Here is a 21,318-nt window from a genome sequence, read left to right on the forward strand (position 1 = left end):
CTGACAGTTGGGGGCAGGTTTGCAAGCTGCCTCATCTACTCCTCCATCTATTCAGGGCAAGCAGCCCTCGGATAATAAATGATGGGCTGCTAAAGCTACTAACAAAGGAAGAATGGGCTGATAACTTATCTACTCCTCACTAAAATCCAGGAGAAATATTCATTAAGCCCTTTGTGAACAAAAGACACCTAGATCAAAGAAGGAAGGAAGGACAGGAAGGGGGAAACGTAGGGAACAAAGAGACAGAACCATCAGGGAATGTTCTCCACTCTCAAGAAGGGGTACTGGAAGCACACAAATGCCTTAGCTAACATCACGGAAGGGGCCATGTACAGCTCTATTACAGGAAAGCAGAGCTGTGCATTACAGATCATCATGAACAGTGCAGTGTGAGCAAAGTGGCGACATACACAATCAAACCAGCTATTGAGGCATGGGACCACAGAGCAGCAGCAATCACCATAGGAAGCAGGGCAGTGGCGATGCCATTTAAAATCCGTCTGATAGACAAACTGTATCAGTTAAATTTTCTCGGGGTGAATGAGTTTTAAACTCGTTATCGACAGAACAGGCTGTCCCAAGATACCACTTTATTTATCCAGATGGAGATGGGAAACTATGGGTAAACATTACGGCTCCAGCCTCAACATGCTTTGCAGATAAAAAGCCAGTACAATATTTGCTCTCTGTGCCTCTGCATAAGGTTCTTATCCATTGCAGAAGGGAGGGATGGGGAGTCAGGAGAAAGCCGATGCTTTAAAGGACAAGACATACAGAACTGTGACATGGCAGGTGCATTTACTATGCAGATCGTAAAGATGCAGGAAGTTATTGTGTCACTTAATGGTCCCTCTCTAGGTTTTTTAAACAGCTGGGAAGAATTCTAACTTCTCCAAGCCTCCTAGAAAGTATGATTTGTTTTGTATAAAGGCTCCGGTAAGCCTAAACACCCAGCAAGGTAAGTTCACAAAATGCAGGCCATAAAAAACATATTTGTTTTATGGTTGGATTTGCACGTTTTCTCTCCTCTCCTATTCAGAACTCTAGTTAGTTTCGACTTAATGAGGTGAAGTGTATAAAATGGAGCTAAGGGAAAAAATGCTTCTGCGAAGGTGCAATAAATATAACTCTTGAGAAGTTTGGAAGCGTCTGTGGAAAAGAGGAAAGCTAGAATACAAAATTTAAGCATTGGATATAAAAATGTCATCAGCACTTTTTGAGTAGTTTGCAGATATTTGTTGCATTTACTAAAAGGAACAGCTGGATTTGGACAAAACAAAGGGATCTGTCTTGAAAAATGTCCTAACTCTTCTAATGAAAGTGGATTCTGTCCATTTTCTATCTGTTCTATTATCAATCGACTCTGTTTTAAGAGGAAATTCGCTATTTTAGGTAGTAAGGAGAATATTGTGATTGTAACTGTTTCACGCGTGCATGCACGTGCACACACACACACACACACACACACACACAGAGAGAGAGAGAGAGACAGAGAGAGAGAGAGAGAGAGAGAGAGAGAGAGAGAGAAAGAAAGATTTTGTTGCACTTGTTTATTGGGGTAGAGGAGTGCTGCATTTGGAATTCCTTGGCATAAACACTCGGACTGTGGGATTACAATCAGTGTGGGATCTTGTAGGATCATTATGTGGTTTTGCTGCTGCCTCTTTATTCTTTCAGTCTGTAAAATAAGAAATGGAAATTGATGATCCATTTTGCTTGCAATGTTCTCTTTTTTTAATGTTTTGGGGGGTGCTGCAGAGTGGTACACTCTCTCCTTCTTCTCTTTCTTCTTTCCTTCCTTCCTTTCTTTTTTCTTCCTTCCTTTCTTCCCTTTTTAAAGCAAGATAACTCTGTAACTGAACTATTCTTCACAGAAATACCTGCACTGTTATATTTAATCCTCATGATAGCCCTAGAAGTGACAGCTGTTTTGAAGTACTTTTAAGTAAAATGATCAAGACTAGACAGTTCAAATATAAGTATCAAGATTTCACAGGTGCAAAAGTAAAATTGGTCTAAGAAACTTAGGACTATCAAACCACACAGATATTTTAACCACTCCTTAGAATATAACTGATCCTATGACTTCACTGTACACTTGTGTCTGAGAGCTGAACAAGGTCAGCTAACTTGCACAAGGCCACCAAACTAAAAAGATCCTTTTCAAAACCTGACCCAAGTATGTTCCCATTCCAAGTTGTGAATCATCACCTCCAACCACAAAACCTAATTGCTGAAGCTCCAAGACAACACATAAGATAAGAAGAGGGATTCCCTATGATTCTCATTATCAAATTTACTAAACATTCATTCAAATAGCTAGAGACATCTTAACTGAACAGAACAGATACATTTCCAAAGGGCAAGAGAAAATAAAACAGAGAGGAACTACAAATTCCATCAAGGGAGCCTCAGTGTCATCCAACCCTTTGATGATGAATTTAAATACCAAAATGGAAACTAAATGGCCGCTATTCCCTGTCCTGGGAACTAGGGTTTTTTTGTTGTTGTTTTGTTTTTGTTTTTGTTTTTTTAATGTCCTGAATGTAAGATGCTTTGTAGGATATGGGGGTAGGGGTGGCTCCTTAGCTTGCACTAACTGGCCTACAAAGCATTGAGCATAGTTGCAATTAAAGAGGCCAGTTCAGTGTCCTGCAGAGGTCTCATCATTCAAAGCCCGGATGGCTGAACATCTTTTGTCATGTGAATGGCTTGCTGCTTAAAACTTTAGCCCATCGTAAATAGTCATAGGCAAGTTGCCGTTGCCTTGCACAGGGAGCATGTACATATATTTTGTCCCATCAAAGATGACTTGAACAGCTCTCCTCCAATTTGCTGGGAGAAAAATGGCCTTTAAACTGAGATTAAGAAGGGAGAAACTTCCAATAAAAGGGAATATTTTTCAAAAACTTGCAAGTGACTGCAAAGCCAGTTAACACAGAAAACCTTGTCACCTTAAGTATGCCATTTGTTATCCCACACGCCGGAATACATCTATTCATCTTCTTTTAATTGCTTCGCCGTGCTAGAAGCACAAAGCAGTTCACTGATGCAGAGACTGTGAAAGAATATTTTGTCATGGAAACTTTGAAAACATTTCAAAGCAGGAGCTCTTCTCTGGTGAAATGAAACCTTCTAGCTGTTTGTTGAGCATTGTTATTTGGCTGATAAGAGTTCAGAACGAGAAGGCCTTTTCTTTGGCTGGCGTTATATCTTCTTTTGCTTGAGCTGACTAGAAAAATGCCTGCAAATTTCCAGGCAGAATTTAGGAAACTAGTAGATTTTTTTTTCCTTTTTTCTTCCCAAAATAGCAAATAAGTGAAATTATCTTTAAATCAGCAGGGAATTACATAGTTACTACTACTCTAAGTGTATCTGTTATCAATCTTAGATTCATGCATCTGTGCAGAGTATGCTTATGTACATAAGTGTGTGTGTGTGTGTGTGTGTGTGTGTGTGTGTGTGTGGTGTGAATGTATGAGCATATATGCATGCATATGTAGATAGAAACTGGAGCTTGACATCAGATGTTTTCCTCAGTCATTTCCTCCCTTGTTTTTAGAGACTATCTCTCACTGAACCCAGGACTCATTGATTTAGCTAGTTTGGCTGGCCAGGAAGCCAGAATCACCTTGTCCCCATCTCTCTCCAACATTCTGATTAGGGGCAGGAAGGTGCTGCAGCACTCAGTTTTTGTTCCTTTGTTTTGTTTTGCAGGGATTTTCTATATGCAAACCTAGGCTCTCACTCAAGCACTTTACCAACTGCATTGTTTCCCATTCCCTCTTTGGGCTATTTTGAGTTCACTGTTCCTCTTAAGAATTTTGCTAAAAGTTGCTTGAAACTTAGTTAGGCTGCTTCACAGACAGCTCAAACAACTTGAGTTGTTACTAAAGCAAATCAGTACCCAGCTCAGAGTGAAAATTTTTCCCTGTGGAGATAAAATAAGCTTTCCCAGAAGAAACTTAACCTCTGACCCCCCCCCCCCCATCTAGAGACTTTCTACTTTTAATAATGTTTCTGCCTTTCTTCTATGAGCACATTATAAAAGTTTTCCCTCATGCCTTTTGAGGGGGTGTGGTGTGGTGTGATTTGATGCTATAGGATTCATAAATCACCATTCAAATACTCTTTAAAAAAATAACAAGTCTAAATGTATCTTTTAAGAAGTAAACACAGGGTATGTAGATATTTAAAATTATTGTTTAAACTGCTGGTGTTTATAATGACCCATGTGTTCTTACTGTGTTATTTCACCAATATTTATATCAGTAACTGTAGCATCAATATATAGGTTATCTCAACTTCACTAATGACAGCATTAGCAACTTAATTGTTTATGAATAACAAAGTTCAACCAGCCAGGGTGCTCATACTATGGCACAATGACTGGCCTGGTTCCTAGCCAGACAAAAATCCCTGAACCTAGAAATGAGTTGAACATGAGTTTATTTTTCTCAGCCCCTTCCATTTGAGTCTGAATTCTCTTGATCTTTATGTGATTTTTGGCTTAGGTAAAAATAGTTTGCATTCCTGAAAAGAAACCAACTTGATTATAGTATGGAGTAATCCTGATATGCTGTAGAATTCAATACTTTGTTGAGATATTTTTGCATCTGTGTTTATTAGAGATGTTAGCCTATAGTTTTCGTTTTTATTTGTTTTATTTTTATATCCCTGTTCTGATTTGGTAACATGGTAATGCTGGCCTTATAAAATGATTTAGAAGAGTTGTTTTCCTTTGACTTTTATGAATTTTGTGGATACTCTGAGAAACATTAGCACTAGTTTTTTTTTTTTTTTTTTTTTTTTTTTTTTGTGTGTGTGTGTGTGTGTGTGTGTGTGTGTGTGTGTGTGTTTGCTTGTTTTTCAGGTTTGGTGAAATCCAGCAGTAAATTTATCTAGTCTTAGATGTTCCTTTGTTGGGAGACATCTAACTGCTGATTTGAGCTCATTATTTGCTTTTATCTATTCTAGTTTGTCAGATCATCTTGATTCAATTTAGTTAGATCATATGTGTTCAGGAACATCCTCCCTCCTTCTAGATTTTACAGTGTGTTAGTATACAGTTTACAAAACTGGAATTGGTTTTTGCATTTCTGTGATGCCAGTTGTAATATTTATCATCTATCTATCTATCTATATCCTCCTCCCTCTGCCTACATTCCTCCTTCACTCCCTTCCTCAAGCCTAACTAAAGATTTTCCAAATATATCAAGGTATATAAAATATGTAATGAAGAAAAGTATTAAATTCAACAAACTTTTTTATTTAATATTTTCATTTTACATACCAACCACAGTTTCCCCTACCTCCTCTCCTTCCATTCCCTTCCCCAGCTCTTTTCTACCTCAACCCCATCCACTCCTCAGAAAGGGTAATGCTTCCCACCCCACGGGAGTCAATAAAATCTGGCAGACCAAGTTGAAGAAGGACCAAGTTCCTGCCCCCTGCATCAAGACTGAGCAAGGCATCCCACCATATAGTGAATAGGTTCTAAATCTAAATAGCCAGCTCATGGGCCAGTGACAGATCCTGGTCCCACTTCCAGGGCCCCACAAACAGACCAAGCCACACAACTGTCATCCACAAGCAGAGGGCCTAGTTTAGTCCTGTCAGGATCCCTAGCTGTCCTTCTAGAGGCAATGAACTCCCAAGAGCTTAGGTCAGCTGACTTTGTAGGATCCCACATCTGACAGAGGGCTGATTTCCAAAGTATATAAAGAACTCAAGAGGCTACTCACCATAATACCAAATAATCTAATTTTTAAAAATGGATAAATATCTAAACAAAGAATCCTCAACAGAAGACTCTCAAGTGGGCAAAAGACATTAAAGGAATTTCTCAACATCCTTAGTCATCAGGAAAATGCAAATCAAAATGACTCTGAGATACCATCTTATACCTTTCAGAATGGCTAAGATCACAAACACTGATGATGGCTTATGCTAGAGATAATGTGGAGTAAGGGGAACACTCCTCCACTGCTGGTAGGAATGCAAGCTTGTACAGCTACTTTGGAAATCAATATGACAGTTTCTCAGAAAATGGGAATCAATCTACCTCAAGACGCAGCGATACTTGTCTTGGGCATATACCCAAAGGATGTTCAATAATAACTCAAGGACACTTACTCAGCTATGTTCATAGCAACATTATATGTAATAGCCAGAACCTGGAAGCAACCTAGATGCCCCTCAGCAGAAGAATGGATAAAGGAAATGTGGTTCAATTTCAGAGCTAGAAAATAATGATGTAATGAAATTTTCAGGCAAATGGGTAGAACTAGAAAAAAACATCCTGAGTAAGGTCAACCAAATCCAGGAAGACAAACACGGTATGCACCCACTCATAGTGTTTTTTTTTTCAAAAATCTTAATGATATATTCATCCTACAATCTAAATTTTATTTGATCATAATTCTCTTACTCACCCTTACCTTACAGAGGAGAGATCTACCCTCCTCTGGTGTAAAAACACCTTGCTGATGTCCCAGGTCTCTGAATATTACAATTTCTTTTTTTTTTTCTACTGTTAAATCCCAATGTTATCCTGAAGTCACCACCTGAACATGTAGCTGTACACCTGCCAATATAGTTCTTTATGAAAGCTGGAAGCCTCCATTTGGACATCTGCTTCTTATCAGCATTTTAAAATATTTCTCTCCAAGAAACAATCTATTCTCAAATCATGGCAAATACTTCTTCCACAAAATACACTCAGAAATATAGTATTTATTACCAATAGTTAACTCTAATATTTTTCTATAATAATGTACAAGTAATGCAATATGTTTACTTCATGTGACAGTTGAACTTGATTACCAACAAAATGGATTTAGAATCACCTAGGAAACACATCTTGGGGATGTCTTTGAGGGTACATCCAGACAGGATTAACTGAGGAGTAAAGACCCAGCCTCAAAGTGGGTAGCATCTTCCAAAAGACATCCCAGAAACAAAGAGGTGCAGGAAGCAGCAGCCCTGAATGCCTGTCTTCACTTCTCCTTCTGTTAATCTCTCAGTGCATGTTGCCACCCTCCACTAACATCAGATTCAAGCGTCTTCATTCTTTATGGTCGATTCTCCTGGAAAGATACTCCAGGCTTTTAGCTAAGTCAGGCCTGCTGTAGTACCAAGCTATTTGACAGGAGCCACTACCATACTCTCAGCCTCACCAGCAGGCAAAAAAAGCTACTGTTGCAATACTCTCTCTCCACTGCATAAATTAATCTAACAAGTTCATTTTATTATATATACTATATAGGTGGATATTTTGTTTTATGTATGTATGTATGTATATATACATCCCATTGATTACATCCCTCTAAAGAATCCAGTCTACTATATTTGGTTTAAAATTCATAAATTAAGAGAAATATTACTAATTAATAGAAAAATCATTCTGCTATTCAGAACATTACAAAATTATGGAGAAAATCAACTCACAAACTTATTTTGATATCAAAGAAGTTTACAAAAGGATCAATAAAAGACTGTTAAACAAAAAAATTACACATTTCATTAAGATGTAGAAGTGAGGGGGTAAGAACAATATAAAATAAAGTACCCCCAGAAGAATTTACTCTGTTATTTTTTAGTGGATGAAGTCATTGTCATTGGGTCCCACTGCACACATTTATGCATGACTAATAGATTTATTTTTAAAGGGAAAAAAACAGTTTAAGAGCTCACAAATGCCTTGTGGATTTGCTATTCTTAACAGAATTTCGGTTAAGAAATAAAACCCTTAAGGATGAGCCCCAAAGGCTATCATTTCCTTTTCTTGTTAGTATCACTGTCGTATGGGAAGATATCGGCTCTTTAATGATTTAGTTTCTAAGCACTTGAGTGACCTTGCCACTTCACCTCTTCATAGGTTATAGAATGGAGAGCAGGAATTGCAGCAAATCAAATGACAAAGTAATAGAAAGGTGATTTTGCTAGGAACTGCTATTATCTTTCTGACAAAAATTATAACAAGCATAGGAAATTATGGAACTGGCATTCTTTATTAACTCAGAAATAAAGAATACTACCAATGGTGCAGATTTTAGAACTAACAGAAACAGTTAGAGTTTAACAAAATGCCATAATTCATGTATAGAATTGATTTTCCTGGACTTTTTGCTGAGGCTGTCAATAAATGAAATGACTTAAATCTAGCAATTGTTAGAGTAATAGGATGCATGTCAACTAAGAAATTGAAAGATGTGTCATTGTTCACCAATATTTCAAATACTTGCCTCAGCACAACTTAATACAACATATTGTGCCCTGAGTTATCAGCTTTATGTAGTACATCATGTCCTGGAATTCTGTAATTGTTTAATAAAGCTTTATGTTAGCCCTGAAAGATATTTTTTGATAACACATAAGCATGTTCTCCTCTGGACACTTTTTCCCAAGAGTTTTCTAAGCATGCACTTGTGTACACACACACACACACACACACACACACACACACACACACACACACACACACAGCTTTGTAATAAAACGACATCATTGATGATTGATGGTAACACACTTTACTTTTCTGGCATATGTTTATGGATTTAGACTTCATAGGAAAATATCACTGTCCCATGACATTATTGCTAGAAAATGTGAACATACATCTATCTATCCACTCCAGACAGAGAACTGAGGATGGACTAAAGTATGAATACCTCCAAAGCCAAAATTAGGGAGCCAGGAATTTTACTGGATTTACTTACAGAAGCAGAGATGACTCAAAGATGGGTATATCACCAAAAGGTCACTCCAGCTTGGGTAACAGATTATGAAAGCTAGAAACCTGGTCAACCGTACTGCACAGTGTATGGGTTGGAAAACTGCCTCTTTCTGGTGGCTCAGGTGGTCTGAGCCTCTTCAAAGCTGCTCAGCTGTGTTTGATTCTTTTAGGTGGCTTAGCTGCTCTGTGCTTCTTCAGGGCAACTTGGCCCATCTGAGGCTCTTCTGAAGCTCATCTAGCTTGAGAGTTTCTCTCAGCAGTCTTTACAACTTGTCTATACTTAGGGAGGTAGAACCTAGTGTATCTGGTCACTTTTAGGAACTTCCTGAATCCTTTGAGCTGGTTACTTCCTGAGCTCAAGAAACTTCCCTGCAGGAAAGAATGTCTCATCTGTCTGTAGTGAGATATTCACTTTGTCTGCTTCTGTGGCACTGACCACGTCCATTGGGGTAGACACAGGGGCGGAAGTGTCCTGTGGAACTAGGTCTGAGGAGGAGCCCAGGAGCGCTTTCTTGCTGGTGGGATGAAGACCGGAGAGCATCTGGAGGCATCCTTGGGACCAGGAACCTGCTGGTGTTCATCTGTCTATGTTGAAGTTACTTTTTCCTGACTATTTGTTTCTCCTGATCCTTATTAAACCATGATATCTGTCCTTAGAAAATACTGTTGTTTCACCTCCTTCCTAGTATCCTGTGTCTCAACAAGCTTCCCTCCAAAATAGATGATGTTTTCTGAGATAAAACTGCTACACAATAGTTATCAACTGAAAAGTTGCTTCAGATATGTAAATTGCAAGCTATCATAAAACAAAAACTGGCATTGATGAGTATAAAAATAATTCTTCTCGAATTTATTGTTATCCACCATGATGCATGGATGCTTTATATATCAGATCATGTCGCTGAAGCACTATGACAACCTTTTGAAGTAGATAGTTCTATTACTTCCATTTTTAAACTAAGAAATCTAACTTAAAAGGTTAATTAAATTTTCCAGGGACATTTTTCCATTTATATTTTCATTAGCCTACCAACATTTTTTCTCAAACAAAAACATACATTGATTTCCATTTTGCAAAAAAAATAAATAAATATTATTGACAAAAACATGACAGCCATTTTCCAAGGACCTTTCTTATGATGCAACTTTGTAACAAAGACCAAAAGAATAAATGAATGAATGAATGAATGAATAAATAAATAAATAAAACTTTAAAAAGGCAATCCATACTAGACATATATTTCCCACCTACAATTCTATTGCTGTAATGGATAAACTCACAATTTGTAACTTCTGAGGGATGAGTTGTTCATAATGTTTAAGACTCTCTGGGTTGAACAGATCACTTGAGGTAATAATTCAGGTACAGCAAGATTCTTCTGTTGGCCCTTAATAAGCCTCTGGCATACTGAACATGATTCTGAGGGTTCTGAAAGACAAGGAAAGATATCAAAAGCAAGAAGCATGCCAAAGTTCCAAATAGAAGTGTAACAGGCTTTCTCAGACCTTCAGCCCCCAAATTATGATACAGAGACTATTGTTAGTTATGAATGCTTAGCCTTATCTTATGCTTTTCCCACCAGCTCTTATAACTTAAATTAACCTGATTCTTTTCACCTGCATTTTGCTTTGGGCTTCTTACCTTCTTTCATTCTGTATGTCCTACTCTGTGGCTGGCTGGCTGGCTGGCTGGCTGGCTACTGTCTGGATTCTGGCCCCAGTGTTCTTTCTCCCCCAATCTCTCCTCCTCCCTCTCTCTTGAGCCTAAATTTCTCCTCTTACTTATTCTCTCTGTCCATCAGCCCTGGCTATGTCTCTTCTGCCTAGCTATTGGCCATTTAGCTTCCTATTGGCCCAATTAGGCACGCAAGCTGAAACAGCAACACATCTTTACATAATCAAACAAATGGGATCACACCCTTACATGGTTAAAGCACTATTCTGCAACATAAATAAATGTAACACATTTTTGCATAGTTAAAGTAATATTCCACAGCATAGAAACTTAATAATGATGCAAGGATTTTCATAAAACTGGTCTTGCTTCTCTCTCTCTTTCTCTCTTTCTCTCTCTCTTTCTCTCTCTGTCTTTCTCTCTCTCTCTCTGTGTGTGTGTGTGTATGTGTGTTTGTGTGTGTGTACATGCATGTGGCTTGTACACATGTAGGCATATGCATGTGAGGGCCAAATGTCAACATTAGATATCATTCTAGGTGGTTGTTCACCTCAGTTTTTGAGACAGGGTCTCTCACTGAACTTGGATCTCACAATTGGGCTATATTGGGAAGGCCCAAGAATCCTCTTGTTTCTGCTCCTCAGTTCTAAGATTATATAGTCCCATACTCTGCTGCCCAGCATCTTTATGTTGGGGCTGAGGATTGAACTCAGGTATTTAGGCTAGATAATTAAGCATTTTACCAAGTGAACCCACTTCAATAATCTTTTTGTTGTTGTTCAGGTTCATGTTTTGACACAAGGTCTCACTATATGATCCTGGATGGACTGGAACTGTACAGATCATGCTGGCCTTGAACTTATATAGATCTGGTCACCTCTGCCTCTTGAGTGCTGTAATTAAAGGTATGCCACACTTGGCAGCTTATCCTTTTTGTATTTTAAAATTTTATCTCTTTGAACACAAATAAAGGATGTTAAAATACAGAAAGACAAGTCCATGTATAAAACTATATTGGCCTTTATATAAATCCTGATGAAGTTTTCAAGATCATTTAAATTGTCAAATGGCCACAAAACCAGCTGGGGGGCTACAGACCAAGATACTTTGGGGTACTGGGCTACTGAACAAGAAAGATGGACTACTTAGAAAAATTTGATTCTAACAGATTTCACATAACCCTCTCCAGCTCCAATCCAATACTCCTATCTGATAGCTGTTGAATAATGAAGTTTAAATTCTCTTGGCCTATTATCATAGCTTCACTAGCCATCTTTCAATGTAGTTCTTGCTCATTCAATTCCTATTATAATTTCCAGTGAAATAAAATATCAAAAAGTCATTCAAATTCATAGACTAAAGATATATCTATAGTGACAAAGTAAAGTATAGGGTAAAATTCATTACTTTGATAAATTAATGAACATGAACAGTCAGTCTGAATAATCTGAGATGAAGGAACTTTTTTGGGCCTGATTTATCCATGTAATTGCCACTGCTCTTCATTTTATTTTGCCCAAGTCAACACAACGAAGTCTCTGCACTTGATTTTGAAAGCTTCACTATTTCATGTCACGTTAGCAACTGAAACACACATAGCAAATTCTGGACAGGGTTCTGGTGACAAATGACTTCCATGGTTTGCACGTGTCTCTTCAATGACAGCTGCTGGGAAGAAGCATCACCTCCCAGCTGCACAACTTGATCCTTCTCTCCCTTGTGAATTAGGAGGAATTGAATGTTTGGCTTTAAAGTGGCACTTCACACTCCTCTCGTTGAATATCACAATCGTGCCCAGACGAAAGGAAACAAAAAAACCCATCATTGGCAACTGATGGGAGAAAAAATAGTCCTCTCACTACAGAGATAATAAGCAGGATGCCCCCCCTCCAGCCTTGCTTCTTAATTCTCCTTATTGTGTTTTATTAAACGATGCAGTTTGGAATTAAGGCTCTGGCAACCTTCATGCACACTCTGCATTAATAAGCAAAACAGAAACACAGAAGAGTAGTATAAGCCCCTTCCAGAGGCCATCTGCTTTCTTTCTGTTATAAAACTTCAATTCATCAGCAAAATTCTAAAGAAAATATTTATAGCAGAAATATAGGCCTGCATTCTGAAGCTTTTTGGAGGCAGGATTAGTGAAGCATTAGAAAACCTGGTTAGGTTCTTTTTTAATTAATAACTAATCTAGAGCTATTCACTATAGTCAATCGATCTTTTAAACTTTTCTTCACATGTACACCCAACAAAATGTATTCAAGGCTCTCAGTGTGCCAGAAACAGAAATAATGTACCCTCATTTCCACATCATCAAATGAAGAAAATGATCCCATCATCTCTGTCCTGCTTGCCCAGTTAGGTTACTGGAAGCACTGCCACAGAGTCTATAGCAAATGAAAATATCTGTACTTGTACCAATAAGCCACTAGAGAAAGGTGCATAATCATCCCATATCCTATTCAAAAACTTAAATCTGACTACGATTTCAACTCAGCAGATTGTGAATTAGGGGATTTTGTGACTTATCACAAAATTTTTGGTTTTTTCACTAATAAATCTGATAGGAATACTCTATTACCTTTAACATTTCAAAAGGGGGAAACCAATGATCATAGAATTTTTATAATGTCCTTGTGAGTGCTGGATAAATGTCTCAATGGTTAAGAACATGAACTGTACTTCCAGAGGATCATGGTCCAATTTTCAGCACCCACACAACATCTCCTAGCTCCAGTTCCAGGGAATTCAGACCTCTTCTCTTGTCTTCCACCAATACTGCATGTACGTATACACAAAAATAAATTTCAAAACAAGTTACGAGTTTGCTAAGCACAACGCTTTGAACTTCTATTCCATTTTCTCTTCTCTGATGTGACAATATCATATAACCATGACCTATATTGAAATAAAACAAAATCATGGAGATTAATTTTGTGCAAATGAAGAAAACTGCATTATGACTACCAAGTGGATTGGGATGGGGATGTTTCTTTACACAGAGAGCTTCTGCTGTACCTAACAAATTCATAACATATCTCAAGAAAAAAAGGTTGTCACAGAGAAAATCTAGAGTATGTATGTTATGGCGACTTAGCAATTAAACACAAAGTAGAAAGGAACCCAATGTTGGAGGCTAGAGAAAATGACAGTGCATTATAATGACTTATTTGGGAAAAAAGGAGATCCTGGTAATGAGGAATGTGGACCACATGGATTAGAATCCATGTGACTTAGAACAAGAGTATTTAAAATTCATGCTTGTCTCCTGTAAAGCAAAGAACACAGTCAGGACAAAACGGCTCTCTACAGAATGGGAAAAGATCTTCACCAACCCCACATGTGGCAGAGGGTTGATTTCCAAAATATACAAAGAACTCAAGAAACTAGAAATCGAACTACCAAATAATCCAATTAAAAAGTGGGGTACAAATCTAAATAGAGAATTTTCAACAGAACAATCTCAAATGTCAGAAAGACACTTAAAGAAATGTTCAGTATCCTTAGTCACTGGGGAAATGCAAATCAAAGCCACTCTGAGATTCCATCTTACAATGATCAGAATGGCTAAGATCAAAAACACCAATGATAGCTTATGGTGAAGATGTGGAGAAAGGGGAACACTACTCCATTGCTGGTGAGAGTACAAACTTGTACAGCCAGTGTGGAAATCAGTATGGTGATTTCTCAGAAAATTGGGGATAAACCTGCCTCAAGACCCTGAAATACCTATGTTGGGCATATACCTGAAGGATGCATATTCATGCTACTAGGACATTTGCTCAACTATGTTCATAGCAACATTATTTGTAATAGCCAGATCTTGGAAACTGCCTGGACGCCCCTCAACTAAAGGATAGATAAAGAAAAGGTGGTGTATTTACACAATGGAGTACAACTCAGCAGTAAGAAACAATGATCCTAAATTCACAACAATCGTAAAATTCACAGGCAAATGGACAGAACTAGAAAAAAAGCATCCTAAGTGAGGTAACCCAAAACCAGAAAGACAAATATGGTATGTACTCCTTCATAAGTGGATACCAGACATAAAGCAAAAGATACCCAGCCTATAATCCACAACCCCAGAGAAAATTGAACTCTCTTCCAGAAACAGATGGAAGCAGATGCAGAAATCCACAACTAACCAATGGTCCAAGCTCCTGGGGCACAATCAAAGTGATGGAGGAGCTATAATATGAACAAAGGAGTCAAGACCATGATAGGGACACCCACAGAATCACTGACCCAAGCTAGTGAGAGATCACTGACTCAGGTCTGACAAACAGAACCTGCATAAGATCGAACTAGACTCCCTTAATATAGGTGACAATGTTGTGACTGGAACAATATATGAGGCCACTGGCAGTGGGTCCAAGATCTAACACTAATGCACAAACTGACTTAGTGGAGCCCATTCTATATGGAGAGATACCTTGCCCAGCCAAGACACAGGGGTGTGGGGGTTGAGAGGTGCCTTGGTCCTGTCTCAACTAGATGATGGAACAGACTTAGTAGACTTCCTAGGAGAGGCCTTACTCTCCATGGAGCAGCTGGGAGGAAGGGTAAATAGTGAGAGCAGGAGGAGAGGAGGGAGAGGGAACGTCTCCCTGGGATTGGAATGTCAAATATAAAACAAATAAAAAAAATGCATGCTTGTTATATTTGAAAAAGATTATAAAAGTGCATAAATTCTAGACAACCCTAGGAATTTGCAAAGAGAAACAAAAGAGATATGAATAGTTCTGCTACTGAGAAGCTTACACATTAGGAAAATGACTACTGCTAGACTCCGAGCACTGAGACTTGGTAGATCAAAACGTATTGCCACAAATCACAACATACCAATGGGGGTGGAGAATTGAAAGATGAGGTTGAGCTTGTGAACATCCCAAGACTTCAAGGAGCCATGCTAAGTTGAGAAAGAAATACACGGAAGAGAAAAGGCCATCAAAGCACACTTTATAAATGTGTTCAGAAGGATGTTCTGGATTTGCTTGGTGTCCCATGGAATATATTAAGAGTGGATAAAGCAGAAGCCTACTGTTTTTGTAACGAAGCCATAAGCCTGGTTTTAAAAGGTTGCCAGTGACATCTGAAGATGAGCAATTCCACTATTTGATGACCAGGGCACCACGAAACAGGAGTTTGCTGAGAAAACCGCAGCCTCAAAAGAGGGTAGAATGCTCATTATATTGGGAAATTGGCATGTGTTGTTTGAGTTCACTGAGAAGCTGGCTTTGAAATCAAGGTTGCCACTCCCTCTGGGTTCCAGATCCACACAAATCTGTCTCAAAGTGTCCTAAAACCAAATTAAGGGCTGCACCCCAACCCTGTGACAAGGGAAGAGAACAGCAAAAGAGCCCAAAAGTAATAATAATGTGTCCCTGAGAAGAGCTAAGATAAACAATTTCCAGTTGAGTTACTATTGTTTTATCCCATGATGTGAAAATGTCTGTGGTGAGGATGGAAACAGAAATCCATCCCATGAGAAGCTTATCTGTGAAAAGAAAACAGAACCAGAGCCCCAGCTGCCAGCTTTAACTTTTCCAGTTGATTTGTGGATATTTTTGTGAGCTCAAAATTCATTAAGTTCACTTTGTTCTCCTTCTCTCAGGCTACTCCAGTTGTCGCATTTGAATGTTGTAACCCATGATTTGATTGTGTCTTCCTATCTGCTGCTCTGTCTGTCTGCTACTTGCTATGTATTGTTTTACTTTGTCTTGCTATACACTTCATAAACTCACTCATTCAAAACTGGACAGTAGAGCAGTAATAGGTCATTCTATGTACCATGTCGAACAGCGGACATATTCTATACCATCTACTTTAAATGTAGCTGACGAGAGAAATAGAAAGGAAAGGACATCTTAGCAGGCATAGCTTGCTCCAGTCGAGTACAACTGGTTAAAGACTGCTTTTCAAGGATCAAAACTAAGAGATGATCAAGAAAACTAGCCACCCTGACAAGGAAGACTTGGCCATGTCTGCTGGGTAGTATTTCATTGCTGAGTGTCTCCACTCATCACCTTTCCAAACAAGAGTGTCTACCAGGGGTTCCAGAGCACAGCACTTGTACATGCTTATCCTGAGAAGGGTGACACAAGTGAATTTTGCTTCCAGTTCATAGGTCCTTCAAGCAAAAGAACTTCCCCTAGACTTAACAGTGAAGCCCGTGGATACCAAAGTGGATACCTAGATTATACATTAGGTTTCTTCCGATTGAGAAACTTAGTAAATGAAAAAGGAAGCAATTGAAATCTGGTGATTAGAGAGGAAGATACTGACAGAAAATATAAGAAGGCCATATATGCACATGTTTCTCTGTATATCCAAATCCTTTTGTACACATCTGAGAGCAGTCACTCAACATGATTAAGCCAGTAAAGATGGACATGAAAGACGTTCTCCACCTGTCCTGCTATGGCCTGGGAGGCTAGATTCTGCATGAGAAATAAAACCTTTTAATTATGAAAAACTCACTGGGATTACAAAATTTATTTTTAATCACAGCACAGCTGTGACAAGATTAATTTAATATATTTTACAATGTAAGTCTCATTGTCATTCTTCTCACAAAATGCTGAGTAAGGCCTATGGTGATCCTCAGAGGTTTTGGCATTCATGAATAGAAAATAATGGGTTTGAAAAGGTCTCATCAATGTACAGATTAAACTGAGCTGAATATTCAGAAGCAAACACAGTAATCCTCTTGAAGAACAGCTGACACGTAAATTACACATACATAGCTCTTTCCTGGCTCGGTGTTCCTTTCTACATACAGAAAACAGATTTCAAACAATTGCACTGAGATATCCCATCCCCTTCCTAGGTCAAGACTTGAATACTTTTGAGTTTATTTCAAATAATGATGTAGCAAATTTACAGATGTGTGTTTCCTGTTTGTACAGAGAAGCCTCTTAGAAAGCACTCGTCCTTAGGAAGGAAAGGTATGCATAACAGAAGTTCAACCCACAGGAAACCTTAGCCATAGAAGGGAAGAATGGCCTGGTGTGGTACATCTCCATTCTCTTTGTCCTGACCAGGTATGTGTACTCTGGAAAGCAAGGATTTCAGGAGAACAAAATGTATTTAATTTAAATTTCTCCAGTTGTTCAGTAATGGGTGGAGCACCTCCCCCAGCCATGCCAGAATTTTGACTGACTAGATCTTGTTTAGGCCCCATAGCTGCTTTGAGTTCATCAGTGACAGCTATCTCGTGCTCAGAAGACAACTAACTCTTTTACAGCATCCCTTCCTGTCCTATAGCTCTCACATTCTCCTTGTCTCCTCTTTTGAGATGTTCCTTGAACCTTGGTGAAGGAGATCTTTAGAGGACCTATAGGGAACTTGGAAGGAGGAATTACGTACATACATACATATATTCATAGGATGTGAGAATTTCAAAAGTAAAGAAATTAACAAAAAAACTTCTCTGGAACATGGGCTAAAGCAGATTGTTTCAGGAAATAGCTAAAAATGAGCAACAAGCTAGTCCTGTAACCTCATGACACTTTCCTGAACAAACTGTTAGAATGTGAGGCACTTATCACTGAAGCCAGAGTACCAAGCTGGAAAAGGAAAGAACAATGGCCGCCATCAGTGAGCTGTCTACAGTGGTGCCGAGAATAAATGATGGTAGAAGCCTACTGACGTTCCTTGGCTCATTAGACTTTTGATGAGCCTAAAGACCTTGAGAAACAGGGTCAAAGAAGAGACAAATTTACCCACAGCAAATTCTTATATGAACAAATAAAACCAGTAAAGCTTTTTGTATCAGTTAACTTTTATTGTTTAAAATATCCTAAAATGTTATAAGAACGAGTCATTGTTTCTCACAGCTCTGGTTGGATTCTATGGCTCTGATGACCCAAGTTAGGCTTGATTTGTCTCACTCATGAGTCTGGGTTTAACTAACAGATCAGCTAAGGCATGCTGAGCTAGGAAGCCCACTCCGAAGTGACACACTTTTCATGTGTCTCTAACTTTCTCTAGCAATCAAGCTTTACTGCACAGAGGAAGTGGAAAGAGAGACAGAGAGAAAGAAAACAAAATAGCACAAGATTTCTTGCGGCTTGAGCACAGACCTGGGATGCCATAAATTTCATCATATTCTGTCTGTTGAATCAAGTCAGGAAGCCAAGCAACGTGTAAGGAGTAGGGATGTCAACACCCTTCTTTGCTGGGAAAACTGCATAGTCAGCTGCAAGGGAGAGAAATTTCGAGTGGACAAAGATTGAAGTAGTATTGAACTCTGCCACACCCGAGGTTGTTTTGTTGCCTTTCTTTTCCCTTTATAATGGTAAAAAGTTGGTTACACTATCCTAATTTCTCAGAAATTTGGAATTAAGAGACCTTTTCTACTATAACTTCTCAATTTCAGAAATCACTTTTCTTTAAGCTATGATCCCAAAGGCCTGGGGAGACGGTTCTGCAGTTATTAGCACTGGCTACTAGTCCAAAGGGCCTGGATTTGATTCCCAGCCTTCACACTGCTCGCATCCGGTGGTGTGGAGACATACACGAAGGCAAAACACCCATACACACAACTTAAAATTAAAAAATAAATAAATAAATAAATTATCCAAGTGGAGTCCAGGAGTACATCTTGTGGTCCCACTTCTACTCGGGAGGTAGAAGCAGAAGAGGCACTTTGAACATAGCCTGGGCTAAAAAGCAAGTTCAAAACCAAAACAATAAAAAATTAAAACAAAAAAAAATATCTACCAATTTTCTCATTTGAAGAGACTTCAGAACAGTAAGAATACTCAGAATAAAATATCTCACCTAGAAAATAAATAAATGTCCTCATCTTTGTTTTAGCTTCTTTTTTGAGACAGCATCTTGCTACTGAAGACAGGCTGGCCTTAAACCACCACTGCCCCTGCCTCAGCCTCCTGAGTGATGGAATTACAGGTGTGTTTCCACAAACAGCCATAATTATAGTATTAAAAAGCCAGACTTGTTGTCAGCCCCAGCCTTCAAGAGAATAAGCCCTACTGAGTACTCCAAGGGCACTCTGCAGCAGTCTCCAGAGCGGGTCCGCAAGACTTGCTTTTGTACCTCAGCTCCTACATCTCGACTTCCTACCTTGAGCTTGGTGCTACCAAAAGTCACTAATGGAAGGGAGGAGGGCTACATTATTTTTTTAATGCCTTTTCTATACTGATATATAGGAAGAGTACAAATTGAGGGCCAACTGAGGAGGATCGCCATACCTGAAGTATACCCTAGTTACAACACAGGACACACACATTTGTCACACATTCCAATACTACAGCACCAAGAAATGGAAATGGAGTTTGGCAATAAGAATTCGGGGAAAAAAATGAGGTTTTTACACTTACACAAAGGCATGGCAACCTTTCCTTTAACCTTTCTTATATATAATATTGTTTTACAACTGGATAATAAATATTAATGCATACATGTCCTTTACTTCCTGTTACTACACAGGTCAGCTACCACCGCTGTGATTACCAATACACTACACAGTATGTCCCTAAGACCTGATCCCATCTCCATTCAGCTTGCAATCTTTGTGGCTAGGGCATCCTCTGAAACTGGAACAAGCCTTTCTTTGACTTCCACCTGCTTTTCAGAGGCCAGGAGAGATGAGACAGCTGGGGAACACTTAGTTTCCGCATATGACATAGACAAGGAGGAAGAGCGCTTAGAATCATGAAAGATTTTGCTGTCCAAGACTTTGCAGGCTGGCTAATGGGAATGGTCCCAGATGCAGAGAGCACATTGTCGGTAGGAGGTGACAGGCTCTCAGGCTTTGCAGGGTCCAAGTCTGTGCTTTCCTCAGTGTGCAACTCTACCTCATTAGCAGCAGTGTCCTCACCCAAGGATTCAAGTATTTTTCCATTAGCAACTGCAAGATTCTCAGTAGTATCTATGCCAACGAAGGGCTGTGTCACAGCTGTCTGTAGAAGGCTGTCTGCAGGGAGGCAGGGTTGCTCAAAGTCAATTCCACCGCAGCCCTCGAGCAGCCCTAGCATCACCACCTAGTGTTCTGGGGATAGGACTGTCAGGTACAGGGTCACTGATGAAGTTCATGGGATTCTGAGGACTGTCACAAGTCCTGGAAGTAATTGAAGGTAGCATATCAACCATGAGGTCAGCATTCTGCACACCCACGCTGTTTGTGACTGCTGAACTGTCATGTCATGGCTGTTGACCAGAGCAGCTGGGGAAACGCCCTCATCACTACCATCTTTCAAGTAACTGTAGTACCGGGGGAGGAGGGTAGCTTCTCCTCCTCCTGCTCCTTTTCCTCCTCCTCCTCCTTTTTCTTCTTCCGATTCCTTTGACCAAGCCCACCAGTACCGCCATCATTCTCCAAGGCTTCTGCCTCTATGTTCGAGCTGTTTTCCAGGGCCAGGCATCTTTTTCTACACCATCAGGAGTCTTTTGGAAGTTGTGCAATCAAGAATAAACTCGGGTGCCTGAGGATTCAAGGTGCTTGAAATAAGGGTTCTCGGCAAACTATCACTTGGTTTAATGACTTCTTCAACACCGAACTCAGTCCTTTGATGTTCTCGTTCTGCATCTGGTAGTTCATCTTCAGTCTGTCTGCCACACAGAGTCCCATTGTATGGAGCGAGCTGCGGATTGTGGCGGGCCATGATGGCCAGACTCAATGAGGCTCAGCACTGCTCTGGCTCCTCACATTGTGTCCCCATCACCGCCATCGTCTCGCCGCACCCAGAAATAAATATTCTGAGGTCCAAAGAAGTTAAGTAAGTTGGTTAATGACTCATAGGCAAAGAACTAGAAATTATTTATGATTCAGATTAGAACTACTCCCACACAACTTACTATCCTCCCTTCCAAAGACACTTTTAAGTCTAAACAAGTTTACTTTTGGTCTATATTTTCATTTACTGTATTTGCTCTGAAG

At 39.3% G+C, this 21,318-nt stretch overlaps 1 pseudogene; it reads right to left on the reverse strand.

Moving 5' to 3' along the window:
- Positions 1-19,937: 19,937 nt before the first annotated feature.
- Positions 19,938-21,043, reverse strand: LOC127216489 (ubiquitin carboxyl-terminal hydrolase 10-like; annotated as a pseudogene).
- Between the last annotated feature and the right edge of the window lie 275 nt (positions 21,044-21,318).

This window comes from Phodopus roborovskii, unplaced genomic scaffold (assembly GCF_943737965.1).
Source record: "Phodopus roborovskii unplaced genomic scaffold, PHOROB, whole genome shotgun sequence".
NCBI classification, from domain to species: domain Eukaryota; kingdom Metazoa; phylum Chordata; class Mammalia; order Rodentia; family Cricetidae; genus Phodopus; species Phodopus roborovskii.